Source organism: Herpailurus yagouaroundi, unplaced genomic scaffold (assembly GCF_014898765.1).
Source record: "Herpailurus yagouaroundi ecotype Mexico unplaced genomic scaffold, PumYag 201, whole genome shotgun sequence".
Taxonomy (NCBI): Eukaryota; Metazoa; Chordata; class Mammalia; order Carnivora; family Felidae; genus Herpailurus; species Herpailurus yagouaroundi.
This window is the reverse complement of record NW_024412432.1, coordinates 6,821,718-6,839,992: the sequence shown is the minus strand read 5'-3', so window position 1 is coordinate 6,839,992 and position 18,275 is coordinate 6,821,718. Positions and strand designations below refer to the sequence as shown.

At 43.7% G+C, this 18,275-nt stretch overlaps 1 pseudogene; it reads right to left on the bottom strand.

Moving 5' to 3' along the window:
* Positions 1–11,889: 11,889 nt before the first annotated feature.
* LOC121014142 (thymosin beta-4-like) lies at positions 11,890–13,029 on the bottom strand (annotated as a pseudogene).
* Between the last annotated feature and the right edge of the window lie 5,246 nt (positions 13,030–18,275).

Sequence of the window (18,275 nt, the reverse complement as noted above, 5' to 3'; positions counted from 1 at the left end):
ACGAGTTTGTGGGTTCGAGCCCCATGTCGGGCTCTATGCTGACAGCTCAGAGCCTGGAATCTGCCTCAGATTCTGTGTCTCCCTCTCTCTCTGCCCCTCTCCAGCTCATACTCTGTCTCTCTCTCTCTCAAAAAATAAATTCAAAACAAAACTATTCATTCTTTTTTTTTTTAACATTTATTTATTTTTGAGACAGAGAGAGACAAAGCATGAACAGGGGAGGGTCAGAGAGAGAGGGAGACACAGAATCTGAAACAGGCTCCACGCTCTGAGCTGTCAACACAGAGCCCGACACGGGGCTCGAACTCACAGACCACGAGATCATGAACTGAGCTGAAGTCAGCCACTCAACCGACTGAGCCACCCAGGTGCCCCAAAACTGTTCATTCTCCCAAGTACTTTCTTCCCTGTGCAGAGCGTGTTTCCCAGGCAGCTGTCCTAACTTGGGCTTGAATAAAACACTTTCTTACTCTTCAAAATTCTAAAAGGTTTGTTTGTTTCCGTGTCAACACTGAGAACAAAGACTGCGTCAGCTTTGCTCACCATTGTGGCGCCTGCCCTTAGCAAGTGCCTGAATATAGTAAGTACGTGATAAGCGCTTATTAAATGAATGAATGAAATCTCCACATACCTCTCCACAGGATTGCTTTCAGAGGAGTGCACGCTAATGTGATGTCTTTGCCATTTCACTGGAATCACTCCCAGAAAGAATCATGTTTAATCTCCCCTCTGTATGTTAAAAGGCTGTCAAAGATTCTGTCTGTTATCATGTCAGTATTTCTTGCAGGGAGGGGAAAGTCTATTAAGCTTTTCTAAAACTTCATTTTAACAATTGCTATGACTCACCCTGTTGTTGATAGCAACAACTCTACAATCTTCCTTCTACGAGGAACTTCAAGAAAGGGATGCCCAGTCATATCAAATGTATTAACCGTTTTGCTACGTTTTATTCCTCATTTCAAGGATCTTGGTTTTTCTAAAAATTTCTTTTTTAATGTTTATTTATTTTTGAGACAGAGAGAGACAGAGCATGAACAGGGGAGGGGCAGAGAGAGAGGAGACACAGAATCTGAAACAGGCTCCAGGCTCTGAGCTTTCAGCACAGAGCCCGACGCGGGGCTCCAACTCCCGGACCGTGAGATCATGACCTGAGCCGAAGTCGGACGCTTAACCGACCGAGCCACCCAGGCACCCCAAGGATCTTGGTTTTCCTGCTTTTGCATAACTGTGTTCCTTCTTGTAAGCCATCCCAAATCTCTTTTTAAAAATTGTTTAGGTAGGGGTGTCTGGGTGGCTCCCACTCTCGATTTTGGCTCAGGTCGTGATCTCACAGTTCATGAGATTGAGCCCTACATCGGGCTCTGTGCTGACAGTGCGAAGCCTGCTGGGGATTCTCTCTCTCTCTCTCTCTCTCTCCTTCTCTCTCTCTCTCTCAAAAGTAAATAAGTAAACATTTAAAAAATTAAAAGTGTTTAAAAATAAATAAAAATTTAAAAATTAAAAATAAAATGTGTTTAGGCATAAATCTTTTTAAATAAACAATTACAAAAATGAAGTCACCTGCTGGGGTTGTTTGCTTGACTTGCTCATCATTCCTTCTCCCATTTTACAGTAACAGCATCTGTTTGCTCTCAGGAACTAGTCTCTTCCTTATGGGTTCATTAGGATATCTTGTCCCACCTGAGGCAAAGGGTGGGCACCCGACCGAAGTCAGGCCAATCAGACACCTTGTCCTTGGAGCCAGAGGAGACCGACAAGGATAGGATCCATTTGCTCTAAGCCCTGCCTGAATTTTCCAGTGGTTCCTGCCCCCAGAGCCTTCTGGTTCCTCTGTTTCCCAGTTGTTCTCTGGCTGCCTGTGGATACTGTGGATTTCCAGCCACCCTTCCAGATTTCCTCTGAGTTCACAAAAAACCTCCAACTTAAATGTGTGCCCTGCAGTGTGAAACCTGGAGGACAGAGCCCTGGGGAAGGTGGGGGGTGGGAGTGCGTTGGCCAGGCAGACGCTGCTTACCAGCACTCACAGAAGCATTTCAGGACTTCGGTACCTGGTAAGCCCTGCAGTTGGAACCAGCCAGGTGTCAGCACTGAATATATGCTCAAAGATCCAAAGGAAACACCTTTAGACCTTAGCAGCAGATGCCTTGGGGAGAAAAGGAGACTCATTATGCTCCGTACAGACCCATACCACTTGAATTTTTTACAACACACATATTCTACGTTGTGTGATTTTTCTTTTCTAACCCAGCAAAAATAGCAAAGATTTGCTGCTCTCCATAAGCTTCCGGAAGACTATCCCAGGACCCCAGTAAATGACTAACCCAACATTGTTGTATAAAATAAGAGATCCACACTTTCTTTGCTCTAGACCATGATGAGAGAGTACTTCAACTACCTACCTCGGTTTTGAGCTCAGTCTGTACTTTCTAATTAAAGTTCTTCTGCCCAGCTTATCTCTGAACTCAGGCAAATGACCCTGCGGGCAAAGCATCCCCTGATGGGAACCGAAGCTACCCCCTCAAGCGACAGGGACTGCCCTGATCCTGCATGATTGACCCCAAGACAATGATCCACCTGACCTTTGCCACCCACCTGCACGTAACCACCGACCTTTGTCCCACATTCTGTTTATATAAACCTTCAAGTATTTTTGGCACTTTGGACACCATCTTTGAGACGTTAGTCGTTAGTTCACTGCCTTCCCGGGGTTGGCCTCACTGACATAAACTCCTTTCTTGTTTTGCCACCACTGGTCTCTTGGCCTTTGGATTTTGTCCGTGGTGAGTGGCCAAACTTGGTGTTTGGGGGACCCCTGGAACCGGGCGCTCTTGCATCCTTGGGCCCCAGTTACAACAGTACTAATAATGAAGACACAAAGTGCAAGGAAAGTGCGGGGACAGGTAAGCACCGAATCCGTGTAACTTAAGCCAAGGAGCAAGATGTGGCAAAAGACTCTTGAAAACCGTCATCCTGACTCCTTTTCCTCCCTTCCCCTCCGACGGAGGGACGAACAAGGGCAAATACTCGAAGAGTATGCCCACGGGGCTGGGCAATACTTGAAGTATCCCTTGGTCTCCCTGGAGACAATAGGGACAGGGGGCTCAACCCACAGGCCTGGCCACGCTTGGAAGGTCCGCCACAGCCTCGGGAAGCCAGGGCGGCCGCCGTTAGAGCAGTGCTGTGCTAAGTGTGGCCCCTGGACCCGGTACGGCAGCCTCACCTTCAGCTTACTAGGCTTGGGAATCTGCAGACCCCACACCAGCAGAATGGGCGAGCCAGAGGGGCGGGGCCCAGCACGCTGTTTCAACCAGCCCTCCAGGGGACTCTGATCCTTGTCAAGTTTGAGAATCTCCAGCTGTCTGCTCTTAAGGGAAGCCTTTGCTGGAGGTCACTTGAATGGGAAGAGCCCTCTGTGGGAGGCAGGGAGCTCTTGACTCTTGAAGGGAAGGAAGAAATTCTTCTCTACCTTCAGGGTCTCCCAGCTGGACTAAGAATTAAATTTACATGCGACAGATTACCAGAAGAAAAAAGTGTTATTACATGTTCACGGGAGACCCAATAACACAACTGAGACCTAAAAAAAAATGACCAAGGGATGGGGCGCCTGGGTGGCGCAGTCGGTTAAGCGTCCGACTTCAGCCGGGTCACGATCTCGCGGTCCGTGAGTTCGAGCCCCGCGTCAGGCCCTGGGCTGATGGCTCAGAGCCTGGAGCCTGTTTCCGATTCTGTGTCTCCCTCTCTCTCTCTGCCCCTCCCCCGTTCATGCTCTGTCTCTCTCTGTCCTAAAAATAAATAAACGTTGGAAAAAAAATTAAAAAAAAAAATGACCAAGGGAGGCAGTTTTTATATTTCTTAGATAAAGAGACAATAAGTCTGTGAGGAATTAACAGGACAAAGAAAAGTTTACTCTGGGAGCTTCCATTAGTAAGGAATTTTGAACAGAATTTCGGCTGGGGTGGTACATCAGGAAAAAGTAACAGGGCTGTTTTTACAGCCTTCTGGGCTCTAAATCTCCCTTACCTGGTGATGAGAACGTCTCTGTCTCCTGGTACAGGGAGGGCACCTTCCGTAGGGAGAGATCTTTCCTGTTTTCAGGGGAACGGGGTGGAGGGAGGGTCTTAGTGTCTCTTGAGTAACTCTTAAAATAATCACTATGCAAAGTGACACATTTTGGGGCAGGCTGCCCTTGGCCCCTACCCCCTCTAGGAGTCAATGAGCTTCCTCCTTGAAACCTGGCTGAGAAAGGGTATATCCTGGCTGCTGTTTGTTTGGGTATTCCATAATAACTCAAATCTCAGGGACTTTGAAGCTCTATCATTATTATTATATACAATAAAGAAAAATACAGATTTTTTTTTTTTTTTTATATTTAAAAATAATGATGGAGAAAGAAGGGCAAGAGAAAAGGCTGGATCCGGGATTGCAGCGAGGGCCCAAGGACGCAAGAGCGCTTGGCTCCAGGGGTCCCAAAAAGAACAGGTTTGACCCCTCACCACGAACAAAATCCAGACAGAATCCAAAGGCCAAGAGACTAGTGACAGCAAAACAAGAAAGGAGTTTATGTCAGTGAGACCAACCCCGGGAAGGCAGTGAACTAACGTCTCAAAGACGGTCCCAAGTGCCGAAAATACTTGTAGGTTCACATAAGCAGAATGTGGGACAAAGGTCGGTGGGTACGTGCAGGTGGGTGACAAAGGTCAGGTGGATCATCGTCTTGGAGTCAATCAGGATCTTGCTGGCATCTGGGCAGTCCCTGTCGCTCGAGGGGGTAGCTTCGGTTCCCATCAGGGGGTGCTCTGCCTGCAGGACCATTTGCCTGAGTTAAGAGATATGCTGGACAGAAGAACTTAATTAGAAAATGCAGACAAAGGTCAAAATGGAGGTAGTTGAAGTCCTCTTTCAGGATGACTTAGGAAGAGACTTTCTGAAGACACAACTCCCACCTGCACACATTTCACCCACGCCTAAAATTCTATGGCCAGATCCCTGCTGCTTGGGCACCACCTCAGGGATCACCAGCTTATCAGTGTGGCAGCCTCAGTGATTGTCACCAATAGGCATGGCTGCCTTGGAGAGTGCCAGCCAATGGGCGCGTCCGCCTCAGTGATTGCCAGCCAATGGGCGCGTCCGCCTCAGTGATTGCCAGCCAATGGGCGTGTCCGCCTCAGTGATTGTCAACTAACACCTCAGTGATGATGAGCTAGCATCTCAGAGCCCAGAGCAAGGTCCTCTGAGGAAGAAGGCGGGGCTGAGCTGTTGAAAGGGAAGGTGAGGCACGAGACGATAAGTGAAGTGCTTCTTCACTTCCCTTCGCTGTTCTTCCTAACTCTAACCCTCCTGGGCATGAAAGAGTGAACACTAGCAAGGAAGCTACAAAGTTATGTTGCTTGGAATCAGTGTCTTGGGAGACTTCGAGCAAGTTTCACTTTGCTTTCAAAATTGTGCCGTAACTCTTCCAATTTTCCTCAAGAGGCAATATGAAGGAGGACTAGTGATTCTCCCAGGACATGAGCTCAGGATTCTGCCACTTACTGGCTGTGTGACCTCAGGAAGTTACTTAACTTCTCTGTGCATCAGTTGTCTGGCGCATGAAATGGGGCAACAAGGGTACAAGACACCCAGCATGTAGTGTTTGCTGTTATCATTATAGCAAGACTTCTGGGGACGCCTGGGTGGCTCAGTCAGTTGAACATCTGACTTCGGCTCAGGTCATGATCTCACGGTTTGTGAGTTCGAGCCCTGCCTCGGGTTCTGTGCTGACAGCTCAGAGCCTGGAGCCTGCTTCAGATTCTGTGTCTCCCTCTCTCTCTGCCCCTCCCCTGTCTCTCTCTCTCTCAAAAATAAATAAACATTACAATTTTTTTTTCTAAAAAAAGACTTCTGTTATTGAATTAAGTGAATCAAGACTTCATAGCAAGCGACTAAAAGATAACAAGGGCAGCCTGGGAACAAGAATAATGCATTTCAATTCACCTTGTGTTTATGTCTGAGTTTTCTTAAATTAAAACCACATAAAAACCCTGAAAAGCTCTACTTTTCTCACCTGGAGCCTCTCAGGGGGACTGGCAATATCCCATGTCCTCTCATGTTGTGTTTGTGAACTTTGCAGGGGGTGGTGGGTGGCCTCACTGGCAGCACTGTCACTGGTAGGTGAAGGAAGTGCAAGTTGGGAAATCTATGAGGTGGCCACAGGTCAGCCTCATGCTATACAAATTGCAGACTTCTCCCAACCAGGAGGAGTGAAGTGGTCCCTTCAATACAGCAAGACAAGTAAGTGGCCCAGGGTGGAAGACCTGAGGGCCAAAAGAACCCAGTAAGAAAGGGGGCAGTCTTGGAAGAAATACCTAATATAACACAGTAATAGAAACTGTTATATATATGCCCATATACAAAGATTACAGTTCCCAGGGTCCTTTGAGGTTGGGTGTGGCTATGCATCTAAAATTTGACCAATGGCATGTAAGCAGAAGTGAACTTACACTCTTCTTCCCTGCTGCCTGGAACGTAGATATGATGGCTGGAGCTCCAAGCAGCCATATTGGACAAGGAGGTGATCTTACGTCTAGAAGCCTCTGCTAATAGACATGAGCCTGAGTCCCTGACAATTGTGTGAAACTACCAGCCTGAAATGAGTGGCCTACTTCCAGATTTGTTTTAAGATGAGAGAGAAATAAAATGACTATTTAATCCACTGTTATTTTTGGCCTTTCTGATACATGCAGACAAATGTAATTCTGACTATACAGAAATTTGACACAAGTAAGTTATCTAATTAAGATTTTAAAATTTATTTATTTATTTTGAGAGAAAGAGAGCAAGCGAAGAAGGGGCAGAGAGAGAGGGAGAGAGAGAATCCCAAGCAGCCTCCGTGCTGTCAGCACAGAGCCCAATACAGGGCTTGATCTCACAAACGGTGATCACGATCTGAGCCAAAATCAAGAACAGGTCACCTAACCGACTGAGCCACCCAGGTGCCCCTCTGATTAAGATGTTTTAAGTTTATGTGATCAAAAAGAATGAAATCTTGCCATTGGCAACAATGTGGATGGACCTATACTGTATTACGCTAAGCGAAACAAGTCAGAGAAAGACAAAATATCATGACTTCACTCTCATATGTAGAATTTAAGAAACACAGATGAACAAAGGGGAAGGGAAGGAGAAATCTAAAAACAGAGGGAAGCAAATGATAAGAGACTTCAAATACAGAGAACAATCTGAGGGTTGTTGGAGGGGTGTGGGTGGGGGATGGGCTAAATGGGTAATGGGCATTAAGGAGCCACTCATTATGATGAGCACTGGGTGTGAGATGTAGGTGATGAATCACTGGGTTCTACTCCTGAAACCAATACTACACTGTATGTTAACTAACTTGAATTTGAAATAAATAAATTATGTACTATTAAAAAAAAAAGATTGGAGCACCTGGGTGGGGCTCAGTCAGTTGAGCGTCCAACTTCGGCTCAGGTCATGATCTCACGGTTTGTGGGTTCGAGCCCCGCGTCAGGCTCTGTGCTGACAGCTCAGAGCCTGGAGCCTGCTCCCGATTCTGTGTCTCCCTCTCTCTCTGCCCCTCCCCCGCTCTCTCTTCCTCTCTCCCTCTCTCTGTCTCTCTCAAAATAAACATTAAAATTTTTGTAAATAAAATAAATAAATAAATAATAAAATAAAAAGATTTTTTAAAGTTTATGTATAAACAACATAAGCAGGGAAACTAGATATTGACACTGATTTCTACAGAAAGGATAGAGAGTAACCCAAATGGCAAATGAGGGATAAAGGGGGGGACTTCTTTTCTTTCTTTTTGAAGTCCTGACTGCTAAGGAGCCTACAGCCACAGCAACTGTAGAGGACCTTAGAAATGCACCTGTGTGCTCACCCCCCTGTGAGCCTCACCTTCCTTTCCTCATTGTACTTCCCTTTACCCCATTTTCTCAGCGATTTCATTTTATCATCTCATACATATCTCTGGAGGCTGCCATAACTCCTCTTTCAAGAGTGTAGGTGGGGCATCAATAAATAAGAAAGGAGATGGATGAGGAAGAGGGGCAGTCCACTCAGATGGAGAAAGAATGCAAAAAGTAAAGGCTGAATAGACATTACTCCAAAGATGATACACAATGGCCAGCAAGCATATAAAATGAAGCTTAATGTCACTAATTCATTTGGCAAATGCAGGTCAGAACCATAATGAGAGATCACCTCATACCCATTAGGATGGTTTCTATCAAAAAAGAAAGGAAGGAAGGAAGGAAGGAAGGAAGGAAGGAAGGAAGGAAGGAAGGAAGGAAGGAAAGGAGGGAGGGAGGAAGGAAGGGAGGAAATAAATATTAGCAAGGATGTGGAGAGAAAGGAACCATTGTGCAGTGTGGGTGGGAATGTAAACTGGTGCAGGCACTGTGGAAAATAGTATGGAGGTCCTCAAAAACTTAAAAATAGGGGTGCCTGGGTGGCTCAGTCGGTTGAGCGTCCGACTTCAGCTCAGGTCATGATCTCATGGTTTGTGAGTTCAAGCCCTGGATCAGGCTCTGTACTGACAGCTCAGAGCCTAGAGCCTGCTTCAGATTCTGTGTCTCTCTCTGTCTCTTCCCCTCCCCTGCTCACACTCTCTCTCTCTCTCTCTCTGAAAAAAAAAAAAAGAAAACCTTAAAAATAGAATTTCCATACTATCCAGCAATGCCACTTCTGGGTATATTTCAGAGGAAATGAAAGGTGGATTTTGAAGATATTTGCATTCCCCTGTTTATAGTAGTTTTATTCATAAGCTCCAAGAGGGGGAAGCAACCCAAAAGTCCATAAACAGATGAATGGATAAACAAATGTGATATATCTATGCAATGGAATATTATTCAACCCTAAAAAGTCACATGGATGAACCTTGAGGACATGATGCTAAGTAAAATAAGCCAGTCACAAAAAGACAAATACTGTATGATTCCACTTACATCAGGTGCCTAAAGGTATCAAATTCACAGAGACAGAAAGTGGATGGTTGTCCCCAGGGGAGGCGGGGAGGGGAGCTGTGTTCATTGGGTACAGAGTTTCAGCTTCACAAGATCAGAAGCTCTGGAGATCAGTTGCACAGCAGTGTGAATGTACCCAATACTGCTGAACTGTACATTTAGAAAGGGTTAAGATGGCCAATTTTATGTTGTGTGAATATTTTTTAATTATGTGTAATTTGTTGTTAAAGTAAAGACAAGAAAGACTAGCTTATCTTTTCACAAATTTGCTCAGTGTGCTTCCTGATCTCAAGTTGAAAGAAACTGGTGGTTTCATTTGGAATCTGTCCCATACCATCCCTGCCACTCAGGAGAGAGAGGAGGTATTTACATCCAGCCAGGGAGGGTAAGAGGAAATTCAATCACCTGGCTTGGATGTCCATAAATATTCAGGATCGGAGTGATCATTCTTCTTAGATTTCCTTTCTTCCTAAGATTGGCAAAACTGTTTATATATTTATATATTTTTTTAAGTTTATTTATTTATTTTGAGAGAGAGCAAGTTGAGAGGGGCAGAGAGAAGTGGACGGAGATCACAAGCAGGCTCCGCACGGTCAGTGCAGAGCCCCAGGTGGGGCTCGAACCCATGAACTGTGAGATCATGACCTGAGCGGAAGTCATACCTTTACCTGACTGAACCACACAGAGAGACAGAATGGGAGAGGGGCAGAGAGCAAGCAAGACACAGAATCCAAAGCAGGCTCTGGGCTCTAGGCTCTAGGCTCTGAGCTGTTAGCACAGAGCCTAACACTGGGCTCAAACTCATGAGCTGTGAGATCATGACCTAGGCCAAGGTGGGATGCTTAACTGACTGAACCACCCAGGTGCCCCTGCCAGAAACTTTTTAACTGCTCTCCTTGAATCATCAGAATCACATTTATGAGACGGGATTTTTTTTCCTTTCTACTTCACTCTCAACATCTACACCCTTATTCTTTCTTTCTTTTTTTTATGCTTACTTATTTTTGAAATAGAGAGACAGCAAGAGGGGGAGGAGCAGCGAGAGAGGGAGACACAGAATCCGAAACAGGCTCCAGGCTCTGAGCTGTCAGCACAGAGCCCAATGCGGGGCTCAAACTCCCAAACTGCGAGATCGTGACCTGAGCCAAAGTGGACCGCTTAACCGACTGAGCACCCAGGTGCCCCAGTCTATCCCCTTGTTTTTATGTGCTTATGACAATGTACCTCCCACACACAACTAAAGAAGCACAAATTTTAAATGAAGTGTTTTTATACGCAAGATCCAGGTTACTTAACATGCTATGTAACTAACGCCGGCTAACGGGCTAAGCAGGGAATATGGGTTACTGAATCAACACTATGCTAGTTCATCTGAGGCCAAGCAGTCTTTTCGGATGATTCATGTTCCACTCACTTTTACTCAGTCACGGAAGCTTTACTCTTCCTTTCAACCTGAAGGTCATGCTAGTGGCAGGTTCCCATTCCGTGGCTTTTTGCCATTTTGTGTAAGGTTAAAACATGAGAAGTTTGGTTCAGATGTCTGGTTTTACCGTCAAATGATAAAGGCCAGAAATCCAGAGACAAAACCAAGAAAGAACATGTAAAATAAACTGAGTTCCCTGTAAATTTAAAAAGGGAAAAGCCGTTGTTCCACCTGACACACATCACTCCACATCCAAGTATAGGAACCGAGTTCAACTGATGTGGGAATCACACTTGCTCTGTGACCTTGGGAATGTCTTCACCTTTCATCTAATTTCTTCCAGCCATAAAATGATAATTAATACTATTAATACTATAATGCTTCTGACTTGAAACATCCAACTCTGTTTAAAAGAGAGAAGGGGGGGCGCCTGGGTGGCGCAGTCGGTTAAGCGTCCGACTTCAGCCAGGTCACGATCTCGCGCTCCGTGAGTTCGAGCCCCGCGTCAGGCTCTGGGCTGATGGCTCAGAGCCTGGAGCCTGTTTCCGATTCTGTGTCTCCCTCTCTCTCTGCCCCTCCCCCGTTCATGCTTTGTCTCTCTGTGTCCCCAGAAAAATAAATAAAACGTTGAAAAAAAAATAAAATTAAATTAAAATAAAATTAAAATAAATAAATAAATAAATAAATAAAAGAGAGAAGGGGGCACCGGGGTGGCTGAGTCAGTTGAGCATCCGACTCGGCTCAGGTCATGATCCCAGGGTAGAGGGATCGAGCTCCAAGTTGGGCTCCTCGTTGAGTGTGGAGCCTGCTTAAGATTCTCTCTCTCTCTCTCTCTCTCTCTCTCTCTCTCTGCCCCTCCCCTCTGCTCATACACTCTCTCTCTCAAATAAAAAATAAATTAAAAAAATAAAAGAGAGAGGATGCACCGAGGTTACCAGAAGCATGGAAAATGCTGTGTGGTAGACTGATGGGCTAGTAGAAGTCTTATTACCCAGGTTGACAATCAGGGCAGTCAAGAAGTCTCCCATTTTGTGTCCACACTGGAGACAGCTTCCATTCCATTTCCGTGGGGTTGCAAATACCATCCACATGCACAGGTGATCTCCGAAGTTCTACCAAGTGGTCTTTGATAGTGTGGTCGTTTCAGAAGACAATGTGATCCAAGCATTTTGTTTACATAGACTTCAGAAACTTGAAATGTAATATTAAACCACAATTCTCACAGGCATCCTATTACATTTTTTTCAGGTTTTATTTTTTTTAAAACTTTTTTTTTTTTTCAACGTTTATTTATTTTTGGGACAGAGAGAGACAGAGCATGAACGGGGGAGGGGCAGAGAGAGAGGGAGACACAGAATCGGAAACAGGCTCCAGGCTCCGAGCCATCAGCCCAGAGCCTGACGCGGGGCTCGAACTCACGGACGCGGGGCTCGAACTCACGGACTGCGAGATCGTGACCTGGCTGAAGTCGGACGCTCAACCGACTGCGCCACCCAGGCGCCCCATTTTTTTCAGGTTTTAAAACTTTTTATTTGCATAGTAAAAATTATACATTCCAATAATTAAGATCGTTTGAACAACAACAACAAAATGGCAGTGAGGAAACTGCATTTTGCAGCCAGTAGGACACCTTGGACCAGCTTGGTTTTTACTTTAAACTTCACTGTGGTGCCACCAACTTCTTGCTTCACCGACGTGCAGGCTCTCTTCCTTCCCCACCAGCCAGCTGGCAGACGGGAGAGCCGGGGGTGGCTTGCTGTCAGTGGTTCTCGATTCTTCCATGTGAAAAGGGGTAGCACAGTCACTTACACTCGATCCAAACTCTTTGCATCTTACAAAGTTAAACAGCTACGAGAAGTACATGCAATGCCTGTGAAAGGTACCGTGCATATTGGTGGCGCTCGCCTCATTACGATCCACCTGCTCCCTTCTCCTATTCGCTGGTTTCTTTGGAAGGCGGTGGGCTTTTCTCTTGCGTTTCTGTTGCCTTCAATTTCGATTTGACGAATTTCTCAATCTCAGCCGTATTGGGTTTGTGAGACAAGGTTGCAGAGGAAGCAGAACACAGTGCCGAAGCAAGTGGAGTCCAATCTGTGCACCGGCCGCCACAGGGCGCCCATCCTCTTATATTCTTCATAGTAATATTTTTTAGAAAGTTCCACATACACTTCAAAGATTCTGTTTAATCTTGGAGTATTTTCACCTCAGTAGCGTGTCATTCTTGATGAGTCAATAGTAATATGTACTATGGTAATATATAGTAATATAATATAGTAGGGTATACTACCGTAATATATAGTGTATATTACTATAAGTAACATGGCAATAGGTAATATAGTAGCTCAGATAGGAATAGACTTAACAATCGAACAATTTTCTTCTAAATCAGTAACTAATATATGCCTTTCTTTCAGCGTTTCTATAGCATTTTGCAGTTTACAAATGCTTTCTGCTTCAACAACACTGGGCAGTAGATTGAACAAGTATTCTCCCATTAGTTAGAAGGAACTAAGCTCCCCAAATTTAAGTGGTGTGTCCAAGGTTGAGATAGTTCTTTTTGTTTTTAATTTTTTTAATCTTTATTTACTTTTGAGAGAGACAGAGCATGACAGGGAGAGGGGCAGAGAGAGAGAGAGGGAGACATAGAATTGGACGCAGGCTCCAGGCTCTGAGCCCTCAGCACAGAGCCCAACACGGAACTCGAAATCACAAACCTCGAGTTCATGATCTGAGCCGAAGTTGGACGCGCAACCGGCTAAGCCACCCACCCAGGTGCCCTGAGATCGTTCTTCATCCATTCATGGTAGCTCCGTGAATGACATATCCTGCAAGAGAACGGAGAAACTAACATTTTTCTTACTGAGATGCATGATTTAGAAAACTTGGTTTTGGTTTTCTTTCAGGTCACTTTGGACTGAGGATGAGGAACTAATTTCATTTGAAGTGCCATCAAAAACTGATTTTGTATTTCATTATACCGATTATACTGTTTATGAATTAACTGAAGCATAACACTTTTCAAAAACACACATCATTTTATGATACCAATAATGCAAAGTAAGGATTGTTTTTATCATTTCAATTGGCCTGTTTAATAGTCCTCAGGTTTATTGTCTTACCCATTCCTTCAGGGCTAAAATTTCTCAAGTTTCAATGCAAAAAAAAAAAAATGCTATTGGAATATCTTAAGAATAAGGGACATGTGCAAACAATGAATTGTGAAGTTGGGCTCTGTCGCCACAGTTAATGTTTCTTCATTTGTTTCAGAATAAAATCAATGGCATGTTGTTGGGCATATTGTAACATCACATGCAGATGCTTGTCGAACATGAAGAATAACTTTCCAGAACTGAATGAAGCTGGACTGGAGTAGGAATCCTTCTCCATGGCACCAAATATGGACCAGCTGGTTGGGCTGCCATCTGAATGCAGTCACCAGGGAGCTCCGCCCACCAAATCTGTGCGATCCAGAACCATCTGACAGAACCCACAGCACTGGCCACCACCCTGACTCTTCGCTGTGAATCTGTATTTTCTAAATCCACAGAAGTCAAGTCTGAGGAAATAAACCAACCAGGTATTGAACTTGACCTAGAACCTAAGCTTTTCACAGAGTTGTATATAGATACCTCATGAAAGATATCAAAAGATGCCATCCCTCCCATCAATATGAAACCATTAACATTAATTTTTAAGGATTCAGCTTTATATTTATTATTTTAAATTTTGTGACAAATATATGTTTTAATTACCTGAAAATTTTGGCTTCATATTGTTTCTTGGATACTCGTTAGAGGCCCTACAAAGAGAAAAAATTTAGAATTATGACATAGAGTTTTGCAAACGATGTTCACAAGGAATACTCATTTTCCCATAAGATGGGCCAACTAAAATCATACACTGGCAATTCACATTTCACCAACCCACAGAATTAAAGTTTATGAATGGAATTTTCTCAAGATTTTCTCCCACACATTTTCTTTCACTTTTTGATACATGCTAATCTTGTCTGTAAACTAGCAGTAAATGATTAAAATGATAAACTGACAACACAATATTCACTAAATCTTAATTGTGCAAGTTTCTTAAATGCTTATTTATTTTTGAGAGAGAGAGAGAGGGAGACAGAGGATCCAAAGCAGGCTCTGAGCTGACAGCAGAGAGCCCAAAGCGGGGCTCCAACTCATGAACGGTGAGATCATGACCTAAATCAACATCAAGAGCCCAACACTCAACCGACTGAGTCACTCAGGCGCCCCAATTGTGTAACTTTTCTGATATGCATAAAACATTTTTCTGCTGGTAAAGTGATTCTTAGTTGATATGACAGAGACAAATATCAAAATATTGGAGCATATTATATAAAAGTGCCATGATTTCTAGTTTCACTCAAAAAAAAAAATTCAGAAAATACATTAGATAAAAATCTTAAGCTCCACCAGGTCAAAAAGAAAATACTATAAATAAAGCAATAAAAGGCAAATTGGAAAACATATTACAAATAGTACACAAAGAGGCTTTTACAACACAGTAAGAAAAAGAAACAACCAATAGAAAATGGAGGAAGGGCATGAAGACGAGCTACAAATACACAGTCTCCAGTGATTCCGCACAGGAAATAGCACACAATAGAGAGTAACCAACTAGGGCTCATTAGACTCTTCACAGCTTGTGGTAAATATCTATTCAGCCCCTTCAATACTTTTTCATTCTGAATCCATGCCCACCAAGCAATCTTCTGATTAATAATGTGTTTTGTCAGGTTTGGGGAACCTGACTAGAATGAGCTGAATTGTAAATCACGAATACATAAATTAGCTCTGGGACCTATACATCAGTCTCAGAGTAACAGAAACTAACAAGCCAGGGAACTGGGGAGATGTTAAAGTGTGCCTACTTGCAACTAGTAGATAAATAAGTCCTGGAGATCGAATGCACAGCACAGTGCTCACAGACAACAATACTGTATTATAAACTTCAAAGTTGCTAAGAGACTAGATCTTAATTGTTCCCACCACAAAAAAGAGATGGTAATTATGTGACATGATGGAGGTGTTAGCTAAGGCTATAATGGTAATTGTATTGTAATATATAAATGTATTTTATACACACACACACACACACACACACACACACACAATGTTATATGTCGATTGTACTTCAATTTTTTAAAGTTTATTCATTTTTTTAGAGAGAGAGAGAGAACAGGAGGGGCAGAGGGAGAAACGGAGAGAGAGAGAATGCCAATCAGGCTCCACACTGTCAGGGCAGAGCCCAATGCAGGGCTCCAACTCATCTACTGTGAGATCATGACCTGAGCCCAGTCAGATGCACAAAGGCCTGAGCCACCCAGGTGCCCCAAGAAACTAACACTTTGTAACAGAAACGTATAGGTAACAAAATACTTTCACATTTGTTACCTATTGTGAGTTTCACCAAAATTACGTCTCCTGGACTAATCGACCCTGAAGAGACCAATAGAAGTCAATTTTATGGACTTATAAAGCCAGGAATCAAATCCTTTATTAGGAGAGTGTTGATTCCACGATGAGTAGGAATGCTATGGGATGTGCTCAGAATTTCACACAGGGACAGAGAAAAACAAGCTAACAGAATGGACTTGAGGGGGTCGAGGTGGAATAATAAAATTGCTTTGTTTGCAACCTTCTCAGTCGGGCTCATCCAATAAACCAGTTCCACTAGGGGTCAGGCTTTACTTGAAGTCTATGTCTGTCCCTGTCAGTGAGGGATCAAAGCTGGGATCCCTTCCCCCTTCCTCCCACTCCCCCTTCCTCCTTTCAGCGTTCCTACCTTCTTTCCTCCTAGCTGGTCATTCAGCATGTGTATTTTGAGCCCTTGCTATAGTATCATATGTTAAAGATACAGGTAAGGCTCCCACGGTCATATAGATAAGAGTAGCATCGGACTTTAACAAAGTAAATTGTGGAAATAAAATTACAAACCCCATATTCTTGAATTCAACCTTGTTTAGAAAAGGTAATTAGAACAGAAGCTAACCACCTCATCAGTAGTTAATAATCAGCTCTTAGAACAGCAGTTCTCAAAGTGAGCCTCACAAAACCCTGAAGTACCTTGGGAGTTTGAGAGCGTCCCAAGACTTAACGACTTTTCTAAATAAACAAACATTTTTCTAATGAGATCAATGGTGATCTTACAAAGGTAATTTTTAAATATATTTTATAGTGAAGTGTGTCAACATCTGGACAATTTGCATTCGTGAACTAATATTTTCTAAATAATCAGTGCATAATGTTACAAAACCATTGCATGGGTAAAAGATCCATTGAAAGGGTAAGACGGTGGGGCCCCTGGGTGGCTCAGTTGGTTAAGCTTCCGACTTCAACTCAGGTCTTGATCTCTCTTGGTCCATGAGTTCGAGCACCGCATCTGGCTCTGTGCTGACAGCTCAGAACCTGGAGCCTGTTTCAGATTCTGTGTCTCCCTCTCTCTCTGACCCTCCCCCATTCATGCTCTGTCTCTCCCTGTCTCAAAAATAAATAAACGTTAAAAAAAATATTAAAAAAAAGAGTGTAAGACAGGTGAAGGGATTTTAATGTAAGAGAATACAAAAAGCTCATTTGTATGGTTTCAGATTCCACATTGCTACTAGACTTTAAGACACTCCCACTTATCAAGTTTCAATATATTAAAGAATATGGACAGCTCTCTTAAAAGATTGCAAAATAGCCCCACCTCCACCCCACCCACCATTTCTAATGCATTTCCATGTGAGGCCATATTTTCTTCATATACTTCAAACAAGAACAACATATTGATTGAATACAGAAGCAGGTATTCTATTGAACAGTGATCTGTGAAGCCAGACATGAAAGAGGTTTGCAAAAATATAAAATAATGTCATCCTTGTCATTGATAATTTTAGTTTCAGAAAACATTTTTCTTAAAATTTATGTTAGCATGTAATGGGCTTATTATTTTCATTTTCATTTTTTAAAATTTTTTTTAAATGTTTATTCATTTCTGAGAGTGTGTGTGTGTGTGTGTGTGAGCAGGAGAGGGGCAGAGAAAGTGGGGACAGAGGACCCGAAGCAGGCTCTGAGCTGACAGCAGTGAGTCCCATGTGGGGCTTGAACTCACAAACCGTGAGATCGTGCCCTGAGCCGAAGTCCGACGCTCAACCGACTGAGCCACCCAGGTGCCCCAAATTATTTTCATTTTTAAACAAATTAAATATTTTTAAATTTCTCAGTGGTAATTTTTAATGCAGTTAATATCAATAGATACCATCCTTAGATACAAAAGCTCTTTGGGGTCCTCAATAATTTCTAAGAGTGAGGGGCACCTGGGTGGCTCAGTGGGTTGAGCATCTGATTTCGGCTCAGGTCATGATCTCACAGTTCGTGGGTTCAAGCCCTACACTGGGCTCTGTGCTGACAGCTCAGAGCCTGGAACCTGTTTTGGATTCTGTGTCCATCTCTCTCTGTCCCTCCCCTGCTCACACACTTTCTCTTTCTCTCTCTCTGTCAAATGTAAATAAACATTAAAAAGTTGTTTTTTTTTTAAATAATAATTTCTAAGAGTTTCAGAGCCCTAAGACCAAATACTTTGTTGCAACACCATCTTAATGCAATGGTGGCGGGGGTGGGGGGGAGCAGAGGTTTCTTCAGTCTCTGACAATAGGGAAAATAATTCAGTCATCTGTAGACAGCGGAGGAGGCTGTGGGTGGAGGGCGGTCTGATATTAAAGACCAGAAAGTTTGAGACGGTTGCTACAGAAAAACAGGAGGGTGCTCTCAGGCTCCTCTTAAGTGCCTCCTTTGGCTGTTTCTGAGGCCAGTGGCCATGTATGCAGGGGCTTTCTGGTCTAGAGAGCTGTTTCCAGATGACCCAACACTGCTGGCCCTCAC